Source organism: Tupaia chinensis, unplaced genomic scaffold (assembly GCF_000334495.1).
Source record: "Tupaia chinensis unplaced genomic scaffold, TupChi_1.0 Scaffold000601_1, whole genome shotgun sequence".
Taxonomy (NCBI): Eukaryota; Metazoa; Chordata; class Mammalia; order Scandentia; family Tupaiidae; genus Tupaia; species Tupaia belangeri.
The window spans coordinates 538865-552274 of NW_006160119.1; the positions used below are offsets into that span (position 1 = coordinate 538865).

Below are 13410 nucleotides of genomic sequence, written 5' to 3' on the forward strand. Positions count from 1 at the left end.
CTGAGATGAGACAGAAGAACAACAAAATATATGATATGAATAATGAATAATAATATATGTTTATAGTTTAAACAAAAGTGTTTAGCATTTCAGTGTTAGGCACCCTGTAGAAGCCAGCTTTGTACTTCAGCGAACAATGAAATTAGAGTTGCTGAGGTCTTCAGCCAAAGCCCACCAAGAACACACATTTACTTGAACTCGTGGGTTCATTACTCGCCCCTACCCCGAGGGGAAATCCAACTCATGGGAAGCCTTGAACGAGAGTTTAATAGAAGACATATAGGGTGTGAGTCAGGGTTCGGGGCTTTAAGGCAGGTTTCAGGAAGAACGGCTTTAACTGGATTGGATGTTGTCGGGAAGCTCAAGACGATTCCGGGCCTGAGCACCTCAGTGCATCTTCCTGAGAAACAAGGAGACGAGACCACAGTCAAGGCTATGGCTGGTAAAGAAGCATTTTAACCAAAACAGGGAATGTGGTTTGACAGTGTTGGTTCTGGCTGGTCCTGGTACGATTACGGGGCAGCCTCATCTAGTCCCATCACGGGAGCAGAGTGAGCTTGTCTTGTATTGGAGTTCTGTGACATTTTCTTCTGCTCAAACTCCTGAGTGCCAGACCAGCTCCAAACAGCAGGAGGCCGTGGTAACCCCACAGAGTCGGCTCCCTTAGGTCAAGCACAGCTTTTCTCCTGTCAGAGAGGAACCCCAAAGTTAAGCTGTGGTACTTCCAGAACACGATTTTAACAATGGGCCAACTTGTTGGCTAAGCAAAAATAAACAAAACTGACCATAGGGACCAGCGGTTGGCATAATGGCTATGCCGCTGGGCTCCCATGTAGCCGACTGCAGTTCAAGTCCAGATCTGGTGGCTTAAACTCACACTGGCTGGGTGTGCGTGCGTGCCCAAGATCCCTAGAAGAGAATGGAGGAGAAGGGATTGCGGCGTGGCTGTCCCTCCTGGGGGATGATTTCTCACTTTCTGTCTTTCTGTCTCTCTCTCTCTGTGTCTTTCTGGCGAGCACATGCACCCTATAGCAAAAACCTCTCCAAAAAAAAGAAATGGCTTCCAACCCATTAAACAGGGTATAGTGTTCCCAGGAAAGTGGCCAGGAGAATACGCCTCTGTGTGTGTGTGTGTGTGTGTGTGTGTGTGTGTGTGTGTGTGGACAAGTCTTGCTATGTTCTATGTTGTGACCCTCCTGCCTTGGTCTCCTGAGTAGCTGAGACTGCAGGGTGTGCCATGGCGCCCAGCCTTTCAGGGTGGCTGGGAATCAGATGTAGGCCTCCCGTTTGGCCTCCACCTGCGGGGTGGTGACGCCCAGTGGCCGCATTGTGCCTGGGTCTTTCTCCTCGAGCTGTGGAAGAGGGGCGAATGGCTTCACTTCTGTCTCTTTTCTTGATTTCCAGATCTTTGTGTTTTGGGCAAAGTTATCATTTTCCGGAAGTCCCCGTTTGAAGTGTCACCTGGTCACTGACATTCATCCAGTGAAGAATTATTGAATACTTACTGTCAGTGGGGCCCTCCTTGTCACTGGACCAGGTCATGAGGAGAGGATCTCTCCCCTCATGAGCTCACACTTCTCAAGGGACCAAGAGACATGAACCAGAATGTTCTTTAAAAGTTTGGATAGAGAAGTCAGAGAAAAGGATATGCAACTCCAGGTTGGGAAGAGGAGACAAGAAAGGTTTTACAGAGAAGGCATTACTTGAGCTAAATCTTAGACGTTGTGCCTGTCAGGTCCATGCAGCAGGAAGCGCATTGTTTAATAAGGGGAGTTATGCTCTGTGCAGAAGTCTGACCTGAAGAGGAGGAAGACGCTGTAGTGCCCAGACTGCTAACCTCGATGATAAATTGTTCTCAGATGCTCTTTATGAAGGGACCATCTTTACATGGTAGGCGCTAAGCCATATCCCCAGAAGAGAATGCCTCTTCTATTTTTAAAGACCTTATGGGAAGGGAGTCCACAGCCATCCTAGGGGCAGATGGTTTTGAGTCAGAGCCTTCTTAGCACAGATGGTGCTCAGCAGCTGTCATGGGGAGAGGAGAGGATGTTCCAGGGGAGATCAGGGCCAGTGTTGAGGGGCTTAATCCTTTGAATTGAGAATAACCATGGTGCAGTCTTGAGCTTAAATAAATTGTTATAAGTCAGCCTTGTCCCATGAATTTACCACAAGAGACAGAATATGAAACAGGCAAATAAAACATCTGACTTCATTTACATTATGAGATCTTGGGGAAAGATGGAGAAGCTTATTTAAAAAAAAATTAAAAAGTCATTAAAGGAGACCATGGACTTCCGTTGGTCGAAAGACCTCCGCTGTGGTCACACACCCTCTGTTCTGTCCCCCGTAGTCTCATGCTCACCGTGCTCACTTTACTTAGACTCTTGTCTCTCAGATGACCCACGGCACTCTGAGGAACGCTCTCAGTCTGCCACCTCCCCACCACACACACGCTCCCTCATGGACTTCAGGTTCAGTTCACAGTTACCGTAGGGCTCACGGACTGAAACAGACTCAGGAAGTCACCGCGATAGGAGACAGTCTCAGCAGTATTTCTGATGGAATTTTCCAAAATTAGAGGACTCAGCTTCCTGGTGGGCCTTTACCAGGAATGAACGGTGGGCAAAGCACGGTCTGTGTGGAGATCTCCAAATCTACGGCGGAGTCTGCATCTGGCCAACTCTAAATACTCGAGTGCACGAATTAGTGATTCTTCCTCCTGCTACCCCCATGAACTTCAAAAAGTTTATGAAAAATGAAATTGAAGTGTGAGTTTATTTGGTAGGAACATTGAAACTCACATATTGTCATAATACATGTTTTCCATGAACTTTTCGATGACCCCTCATCTTTGTCTGGAAGGTCTAGTGTGGATGGAGATCAGAACGCCCTAGTTAGTTGCCACAAATCTATCCTGAGTGGATTCTATTATGTCCTGACAGCAAATGGACCACGGATATGATTTTTTGTTGTTTGATCTAATAGGCTTAAATTTTTGCCTAAGCTTTTCTTTGCAAGAATATTCTATAATAAATATTTTTAGATTAACAATTTTATCTTATAAATCTTAACTATATAGCTGAATAAATTTCCAGATAATGAGCACAACTATAAAACTAGCACCTATATCCATAAGCAGAGCATCAGTAGAACCCCAGAAATCCCTCTCATGCTCCTCTGTCCCCTAAGTCTGAGAGGGGAGCCACTCTCCTTGCGCTGACTCTGCAGATGGCTTTGACCAGCATCAACTCCCACAGGTATATGCCATGCCAGATGCATGGCTTAGTGCTGAGCTTTCTTTTTCATTTGACATTATATTTGTGAGATTTGTGCAAGCTAGTTCTGGTTGCTATGTACCGTGCCTTTGTGTGGATATACCAGATAGATTGATGTGTTCTGCTCGTGGGTATTTAGGTTGTTTTCAGTTTAGGGATACTAGAAATAATGCTGCTTTGAACATTCTTGTAGATCATGAGCGGGCATATAGATGCATTTCTTTTGCTTAAAGAATTATTTATTCGATTTTATTTATTATTGTTACTATTATTATTATTAAATTTGACCAGAGAAAGAGAGAAAGAGAAAGTGAACTGCAGGTTTGGGACTAGAACCACAGTCAGAGTCATGTGGGAGTCCAGCACCTTAACTACCATGCCACCTGCCAACCCCTTCGTGCATTTCTTTAGGATAAATATCTAGGGGGTATGCTTATATTTAGTATACATTTTCATGTAGTTTTCCAGAATGTGTGTACCCGTATACACTCTCCCCAGTGATGTGTGAGAGTTCTGATTGCTCCACATCTCCCCAGCAGTTAGTACCGTTTATACCTTCTGTCTTCATCGTTCTGGTGGGCCTGCAGTATATCCCATTGGGACTTCAGTCTGCATACCCTATGTGAGTGAGAAGATGGACGATGTTGTGCATTTGGTGGGTTTTGGGCACCCCAGTTGGTGACTCACTTCTGTATGATAAACGTTGTATTGGAAGTTTTATTTTCTCAGTTGTACTTCCATTCTATTGATGTGTTCCCAACCCCAAGAACTGCTCTTCTTTCAACATATTCTTCATTTATGGCTACAGTTATTATTACAGTAATAACCAACAGTGGCCTTTAAAAAAATTGCTATTGCTATACTCACCAGAGAGAGGCAGAAAGAGAAAGGGAGAGTGAGAAAATACCTCCTATCAAGGAAAGGCTACACCACACTCCCTCTCCTCCCTCCATTCCTCTCTAAGGATTTGGGGCATGTACACATACTTGCCCAGGCTGTTTTTCAGGCTGTTAGATGCAGGGCTCAAATCACCCAGTTGGCCATGTGGGATCCATGTCACTGGTTGGTCCAGCAGCAGTAGCTTCTTAATTCTTACTGATTATAGTTATATTTGCCATTATTCTTTTATTGTGAAACTCTACTGTTATAGTTATTATGCTATTATCAATATCCTTCTATTCAAAATATCATTCTTGACTCATGACTCATAATCATTGTCTTTGTGACATCATAGGCTTCATAGCAAATGAAGTCACATCACTGCGCCGACTAGCAATACTTCCCTTGTGAGTAGCAGAGTGTTAAGCCAGACATGCTTACACAATAAGGTTCATTTTCCTCATGTAATAAGAAGGTTCTAGTGTTGGACCAGCAGTTCCACACCGCCATCAGGAGCCCAAAGGCTTTTTCTACATTTCCTTGTCCCGTTCTAAGTAAGCTCATTGCCTTTTCATCTTGATAGTTGTCCCTGAGACACAAAATGGAGCTGAGCTGTCAAAAACCATACATGCATTGTAGGCAAAAAAAACTGGGAATAGGGAGAAGGCTTTTTCTTTCATGCCTAGAACCTCTTTTTAATGGACAATCTTCCCCCCCAGAACCCTGGCTAGTCGGTCTCAGCCTGCATCTCAATAAGCATTAATTGCCAGAGTCATTGGCTACTACTACCTGCAAAGGAGGCTGGGAAGCCTTGGTTGGCATTGACATTCCTAACGCAGAGGAATACTGGAGAGAAGGATGTTGGTTTAGTGTCAAGGAAACAAACAGCGTCTGCTGTAGCCCGTTAGAGAAAAGAACTGCACTAACAGCAAGGTTCAGCCAACTCCTTTTTAGTCTGGGGAAAACAGCACCAGAGTGACTTGAAAGACAGACCGTGCTTTGCTGGTGCTAACGCACCTTCTAGGCAGGCTCCGCCGTGATGTCGGGTGCACGTGCTGTACCACGACCAGTTCCTTCCGGTTAGTGATGTCACACTCGCGCTTCATTAGGCTTTCCACCTTTCGTCAGTTACTGCACAAATTAACCTTTAGTAAAACTCGTAACACACACGTATGCACGTGCAGCCAGCCAGGAGTCTCATAGCAATAAACAGTGCTCAAAATAAAAACAGGAAGTGCAAGTCTTCCACTGGTTTACTTGTAATTTCGTCTATACTAAATAAATATTACTTGCTTTTCATTGGTAAATACGGGGCTTTGTTTGCCCCTAGAAAGGTAGCTCATTTCTACTTTTAACTGCACTAATGAATACATGAAATGAAAATCCAACCAACAAAAGCCCAAGTGCCTGTTTACGTTTACAGAGGCCCAATAGAATTTCTGACAGCAAAAGAAAAAAATGGCTTCTTAAGTAGATGATCTTTTTAGCACTCCAAAGAGACATTCCTTTCACTCTGTCTGTCTGTCTGTCTTTTTGGTGATATGGAGTTACTCAGTGACTCCTATGTTAGGTGCCCCATGTTTTAAGGAAACGCCCTGGATTTCAGAGTGTAGTCAAACTCTGCAGGTAAAACCCCAATCGGCTACGTGGTCCTTGAGTAAGTCTGGGCGAGTGGCTCAGCAGCTCAGCCTCCTGTCCTCCTGTTCTGTAATAGCAGGGCCCACGTCACAGAGCTAAATGGTATCATTTCATCGCGCTCTTCAGGCCAGGCCAGGCAGGAGAGGCTCTAGACGCCACTGTATTATGTTTGTAGAGGGTTCGTGAGACTCCGAGTCTGACAGTGGAGATGGTGTGTAAGACCTGTCTGTCAACAATATGCATGTAATCCTCCTTTTTCTTCTTCTTTTGTTTTATTTGTCTTTTTCTTTTCTTTTTTCTTTTTATTTTTGGAGAGGTTTTTACTATAGGGCTTGTGCGCTCACCAGGAAGACAGAGAGAGAAAGTGTGAACCGAAGGTAAGAGTATGCTTATATTTAGTATACATTTTCATGTAGTTTTCCAGAATGTGTGTACCCGTATACACTCTCCCCAGTGATGTGTGAGAGTTCTGATTGCTCCACATCTCCCCAGCAGTTAGTACCGTTTATACCTTCTGTCTTCATCGTTCTGGTGGGCCTGCAGTATATCCCATTGGGACTTCAGTCTGCATACCCTATGTGAGTGAGAAGATGGACGATGTTGTGCATTTGGTGGGTTTTGGGCACCCCAGTTGGTGACTCACTTCTGTATGATAAACGTTGTATTGGAAGTTTTATTTTCTCAGTTGTACTTCCATTCTATTGATGTGTTCCCAACCCCAAGAACTGCTCTTCTTTCAACATATTCTTCATTTATGGCTACAGTTATTATTACAGTAATAACCAACAGTGGCCTTTAAAAAAATTGCTATTGCTATACTCACCAGAGAGAGGCAGAAAGAGAAAGGGAGAGTGAGAAAATACCTCCTATCAAGGAAAGGCTACACCACACTCCCTCTCCTCCCTCCATTCCTCTCTAAGGATTTGGGGCATGTACACATACTTGCCCAGGCTGTTTTTCAGGCTGTTAGATGCAGGGCTCAAATCACCCAGTTGGCCATGTGGGATCCATGTCACTGGTTGGTCCAGCAGCAGTAGCTTCTTAATTCTTACTGATTATAGTTATATTTGCCATTATTCTTTTATTGTGAAACTCTACTGTTATAGTTATTATGCTATTATCAATATCCTTCTATTCAAAATATCATTCTTGACTCATGACTCATAATCATTGTCTTTGTGACATCATAGGCTTCATAGCAAATGAAGTCACATCACTGCGCCGACTAGCAATACTTCCCTTGTGAGTAGCAGAGTGTTAAGCCAGACATGCTTACACAATAAGGTTCATTTTCCTCATGTAATAAGAAGGTTCTAGTGTTGGACCAGCAGTTCCACACCGCCATCAGGAGCCCAAAGGCTTTTTCTACATTTCCTTGTCCCGTTCTAAGTAAGCTCATTGCCTTTTCATCTTGATAGTTGTCCCTGAGACACAAAATGGAGCTGAGCTGTCAAAAACCATACATGCATTGTAGGCAAAAAAAACTGGGAATAGGGAGAAGGCTTTTTCTTTCATGCCTAGAACCTCTTTTTAATGGACAATCTTCCCCCCCAGAACCCTGGCTAGTCGGTCTCAGCCTGCATCTCAATAAGCATTAATTGCCAGAGTCATTGGCTACTACTACCTGCAAAGGAGGCTGGGAAGCCTTGGTTGGCATTGACATTCCTAACGCAGAGGAATACTGGAGAGAAGGATGTTGGTTTAGTGTCAAGGAAACAAACAGCGTCTGCTGTAGCCCGTTAGAGAAAAGAACTGCACTAACAGCAAGGTTCAGCCAACTCCTTTTTAGTCTGGGGAAAACAGCACCAGAGTGACTTGAAAGACAGACCGTGCTTTGCTGGTGCTAACGCACCTTCTAGGCAGGCTCCGCCGTGATGTCGGGTGCACGTGCTGTACCACGACCAGTTCCTTCCGGTTAGTGATGTCACACTCGCGCTTCATTAGGCTTTCCACCTTTCGTCAGTTACTGCACAAATTAACCTTTAGTAAAACTCGTAACACACACGTATGCACGTGCAGCCAGCCAGGAGTCTCATAGCAATAAACAGTGCTCAAAATAAAAACAGGAAGTGCAAGTCTTCCACTGGTTTACTTGTAATTTCGTCTATACTAAATAAATATTACTTGCTTTTCATTGGTAAATACGGGGCTTTGTTTGCCCCTAGAAAGGTAGCTCATTTCTACTTTTAACTGCACTAATGAATACATGAAATGAAAATCCAACCAACAAAAGCCCAAGTGCCTGTTTACGTTTACAGAGGCCCAATAGAATTTCTGACAGCAAAAGAAAAAAATGGCTTCTTAAGTAGATGATCTTTTTAGCACTCCAAAGAGACATTCCTTTCACTCTGTCTGTCTGTCTGTCTTTTTGGTGATATGGAGTTACTCAGTGACTCCTATGTTAGGTGCCCCATGTTTTAAGGAAACGCCCTGGATTTCAGAGTGTAGTCAAACTCTGCAGGTAAAACCCCAATCGGCTACGTGGTCCTTGAGTAAGTCTGGGCGAGTGGCTCAGCAGCTCAGCCTCCTGTCCTCCTGTTCTGTAATAGCAGGGCCCACGTCACAGAGCTAAATGGTATCATTTCATCGCGCTCTTCAGGCCAGGCCAGGCAGGAGAGGCTCTAGACGCCACTGTATTATGTTTGTAGAGGGTTCGTGAGACTCCGAGTCTGACAGTGGAGATGGTGTGTAAGACCTGTCTGTCAACAATATGCATGTAATCCTCCTTTTTCTTCTTCTTTTGTTTTATTTGTCTTTTTCTTTTCTTTTTTCTTTTTATTTTTGGAGAGGTTTTTACTATAGGGCTTGTGCGCTCACCAGGAAGACAGAGAGAGAAAGTGAAAAATCACCCCCCAGAAGAGATGACCATGCCACAATCCCTTCTCCTCTATTCTCCACTTGGGAAATTGGGCATGCATGCACACACCCGGCGTGAGTTTAAGCCACCACGTCTGGGACTCAAACAGCGGTCAGCTACATGGGAGTCCAGCGACATAGCCATTAAGCTAACTGCTGGTCCCTGTTTTATATGTCTTTAAGCCAACTTCTCCCATTGTGACAAAGAACTCCAGATATGAATTTCAAAATTTAATTATTTAGCATAAAGTTGTAGTTAAATAATTTTAATGAAGCAGCTTTAGAAATGAAATAAGCATGTTAAGTATGACAAGTAAAATGAAATGGCATGGTTTTCTTTTAACTTCAACCCAATTTGTATGCAATACTTTCATGCATATAAATTTATTTTACTTTATTTTACATTTAATCACATTTATATTTATAGTGTACAACAATGCTTTTTCCAGACTGAGTAAAACAAATTGCCCTTCCTAATGTGAGTGAGTCTTATCCAATAGATTAAAAGCCCAAATGGAACAGAAATGCTGTCCTCCCCCAAGTAGGAGAGAATAATTCCTGCCCGAGTTCAAAGTGGGACAAAAGCTCTTTCCTGCAGAAACGCAGGCTCTTCCTGGGTCTTGACCTGTTGGCCTTAGTCTAGAGGTTCATCATTGGCCATCCTGGGTCTCTGGCTTGCTGACCCACTCCAAATCTTGGGACTTTCTAGCCTCGATAATCATACAAGGTCATTTTATAAAATAAGTTTCTTTACATATTTTTTATATGACTAGAACCCTGACTAATACTCACTTCTCTCACACTGAGTTGTTTGGAGCAAGTACAAAGGCCCACCCAGGTCCAAGTAGAGAAAGAAAGATCCCATTTCTTGAAGAACTGCCGATGCCACGGTGTAATTCTTGATTTGGTTATTACACACATGACCTGCATAATCTGAAAAGCCATTTTGTAAGCCATAAAGATGTACAAAAATGAAATGTAAATAAATTACAAAGAGAAAGAAGAGTGTGTGGAGTGGGATATGCACGGCCTCTCTCGAGCACTGTGTGGTGCATCGTGATGCTTCGTGGGTATTAAGGACCAACTGAATGAAGAAATCACTAGTAGGTGGTGGCATCTGGCCCGTGTTGCGACCTGGGATGGTGTCCGGGCAAGACCCCGCTGGGACATACCCAGACAGTGGCCCACTCTGTTCGTTTTTGCTCAGAACCCTCTTTCCCTCGTTCGTGGGTACCTGCTCATCAGAGGTAGGTTCGAGCTAGCTGTTGTTTTGTCCCCACCAAGCTTTGCACTCCCCCTTCCTTCCCACATAGGAAGTCCTGTAGATAGTCCCCAACGTCCCAGGCCACGGGAGACGGCGTGCTTACTGTTGATTTACTACCCAGCTTCACCTTCAGGCTGCTCCAGCCTCATGAGAGAAACTTCCATGCACAGCTGGCTTCCCATGTTTTTCAGTGCTAACCAGGTTGCCGGGTGTGCTGCTGACTGCCCATAAATACGAATAAAAGTGTGCATTAATGATTCATAAAGCAGGGTCCTTTCCGAGGATTTGAAACAGTCTTCTCTCCCCTTTTCTCCTCCCATTATACAAACGTAATTGACTATGTAGTTATGATTGTGCCATGAAAAAATAAAACCACAAGAAAATATGATGCATACCATGCATTGTTCAAAAATCCAGTGACATCTTTTATTTATGCTTTTGTCTAAAAATATTCCAGTACTATAAAATATGCAAAAGTGGAGGATACATGGCTGGCAGGTTTTTATTAAATTATGAAAGGCCAAGCTGACTAATGGGCTCCGGCTACGTTTGCTGTTCACTGTGAGCGGGCTGTCCTGGCAGTCGGGGGGACTGTACGTACTATTCATCAGCTTCCTAAAGGAGAGTATTATTACTTAGAGAAATATAGAGGAGCTTTACCTAAAAACAACAAAAGAAATTAATAGTCCCAGTGCAACTCGCTCTGGGATAGTATTTCCCATTCTTTTCTTTTTTTTTTTTTTTGGATGGGTTTTTGCTATAGGGCATATGCGCTCACCAGAAAGACAGAGAGAGACAGAGAGACAGAAAGCGAGAAATCACCCCCCAGGGGGATGGCCACGGTGCAATCCCTTCTCCTCCATTCTCCTCTCAGGATCTTGGGCACGTATGCACACGTGCCCGGCGTGAGTTTAAGCCCCCAGGCCCAAGACACGAACCGCTGTCGACTACATGGGAGTCCAGCGACATAGCCATTATGCTAACTGCTGGTCCCGAGTATTTCCCATTCTTTATGCTTCTGCTGCTATGGGCTCTCAGAACACAGCACAGGACAGGCCAACAGTGTGAAATCTGGGGGCTCCCTGAGCACAGTGAGAAGCAAGGTTGTACCCCCACCCGTTTGTTTTCTGGGAGTGATAGGGTTTATCTAGGTTTTTGTTTGTTTGTTTGTTATTTGTTTTGTATTGTTTGTAGACAGGAGCCGGTATGGAAAGATTGGGTGAGGTGGGAGGAGAAATAAAGGTTTCTTTTTCTATTTTCTGGAAAATTCCTCAGGAAGCCTTGGCTTACTTCTCAAAATTCTTTGCCTTATACCTCATAGAGGCATTATATGTGTTTTTTTGGTGATTTCCTCCTCTCTCTGACACTGCGTCCTCCTTCCCTCCAAGAACTCACTTAGATTCTTTGAAGAGAGTAAGATTCTTCTTTAGAGGTGGTGTCCGGTGTTCCCCACTCAATTGCAGAGAAGTGCGGTGTGGCAGCTGAGTCTCACGTGCCTACCGTGTGCTTGGAGTCACGGACCTGGTGGTTTGATAAACATGTGGGTGCTTGTGTATGCATGCCCAAAGTCCCGAAAGGAGGGAGAAGAGAAGAGATTGTGGCATGACCACTCCCCAGGGGAGCTGATTTCTCACTCTCCCTCTTTCCAGCAAGTACATACGGCCCGTGAGAAATCTAGAAATAAATAAATAAACAAACCAACAAGGCCAAGGCCAGTCTCCTGGCCCAGCAGTGAAGGCTGCTCAGGAGGAGCTGGCACTCCGGTTCTCTCTGGCCAGGCCCTCCTGAAATGCTCTGGACACAGACGGAAGTGCCTGAGATCTGAGAGGCCGGGGTAGGGGTCACAGCGCCGCCAGTCCACGGAGAAGCCCACCTCCCTCTCTCCTCTGGTCTCTCCCTGCAGCCTTCTCACGCATGGGTGCCACATGCTCTACATTGTGAACAAAGAGGAAGAAGAATACAGGTTCCAAAGAAAAGCAAGCGACACGCGACAAGACTGGGTAACACAGGCAGGGCAGAGTTGTAGGTAATTGCTGTTTTGTGAAGTGGCTGTTCCCACTTAGCATAGCAAAGTTATATGAATTAATAAACCTGCCACAAGAGATTAGGCAGAGAGAGTGGATGACAACCTAACTTAGCAGCAAACAAATCGCAGGGACAACAGATCAACGTCATTTTAAATTAAAGAGGGCAAAGAAGAAAATGGGGGGGAGGGCAAGATGAGAACAAGACACCACCAAGCATTAAAACCAAACAAGAAAAACATGAATTGCAGAGACAGTGACAGCCACTCCGCACGGGCCTTTGAAATCCAAGGACACATCAGGAAGGCAGCGGGTGGGGCTGGGCGTGACCTTAGAGCTTGTTGCCCATGTTCATGAAAGAAGTTAAAGGTCACATTTTGAAGACAGAAATAAGTCCCTGATGTGAGGAAGGAGAGGGGTGGCTCAAGAGGACAAGCACCGAGGAGCAAGCCAGCGTCCAACAGAAAGAGAGAAGAGGGCGGTAATGGAGCCGGGCGGCCAGTACAGCTCTGTAAGGAAGGAGAGGACCCGGAGCCCGAGTGCTCCAGCCACTGAACTTTTCTAGTGGCAAGCAGCACAGGGACACCATAAAAGGTCACATTGTCCCCCTCTGTGCAAATGCCAGTCCTTCCCACGTTCAGGAGATTCTAGTGACTTGTCCACAACAATTTATTCTGATAGTTTTATCACTCTGGTATTCCAATTGGTTTTCATCTCGTGGGAAGTAGGGCCATACAAAAGACAGGATACTGAATACTCTGCCAGGGGCCGTGAGTTCTAGTCTGGGTCTCCCACTAACCGACTTTAGGGCCTAGGGAAAATAAGCTGCCCTCATGGATCTCTTGTCCTCCCTGTAGAACAAAGATCAACCCTCTGTCAGTTCTCTTCATCTTTATGTCGACAAATCATGGGCTTCCCTATGCTCATCCTGCATAAAACCAGATCTCAACAATAACTTCCAAGAGCAAAGTTTTACCTGGCAGTTAGACAACCCTAATATCTTTAGTCATTTTTCTCTGAATTACCACCCACAAAATTGTACAAATGAGGGGCCAGCAGGTAGGGGGAGATTAAGGGGCTGGTTCTCACGTGACTGACTACACGGTCTGAGTCCCAGACCTGGTGGTTTGAAAATCCCACCGGGCACGTGCGTGGGCATGCCCAAGAACCTGAGAGGAGAATGGAGAAGGGACTGCACTCCCCCGGGGAGCGACTTCTCACTCTCTCTGAAGAGTGCATGTGCCCTATAGTGAACTAATGACATTTTTAAAATAGTACAATAATATGTTAATAATATGACCCGCCAAGAATACAAAGTTTTGGGACTCGGTTTTGTGTGGTCCCCCTTAGCCTCCCAGCATGAAAGAAGGTGGCAAGGCTCGTAACGGCCCCTCCTGTCCACCTTCCGTCCTCGTCCGGCCCGTTTCCGCCTGAAACAGGCTGTTTCCCAGTCTCTGCGCGGCTAGGCCTGGCA

General features: G+C 44.9%; 1 protein-coding gene and 1 long non-coding RNA gene across 4 annotated transcripts in view; one reads left to right on the top strand and one right to left on the bottom strand.

The window, feature by feature from the left end:
* Nucleotides 1-13410, top strand: part of CPNE4 (copine 4) — a 401350-nt gene that overhangs the window by 127091 nt on the left and 260849 nt on the right. The gene's annotated exons all lie outside the window — the stretch shown is intronic.
* LOC106735991 (uncharacterized) lies at nucleotides 166-4432 on the bottom strand. Its single transcript, XR_001371136.1, has 3 exons — nucleotides 4262-4432; nucleotides 3831-3893; nucleotides 166-400 (listed from the first exon to the last, which is right to left on the bottom strand). It is a non-coding gene; the product is annotated as an uncharacterized LOC106735991 (long non-coding RNA).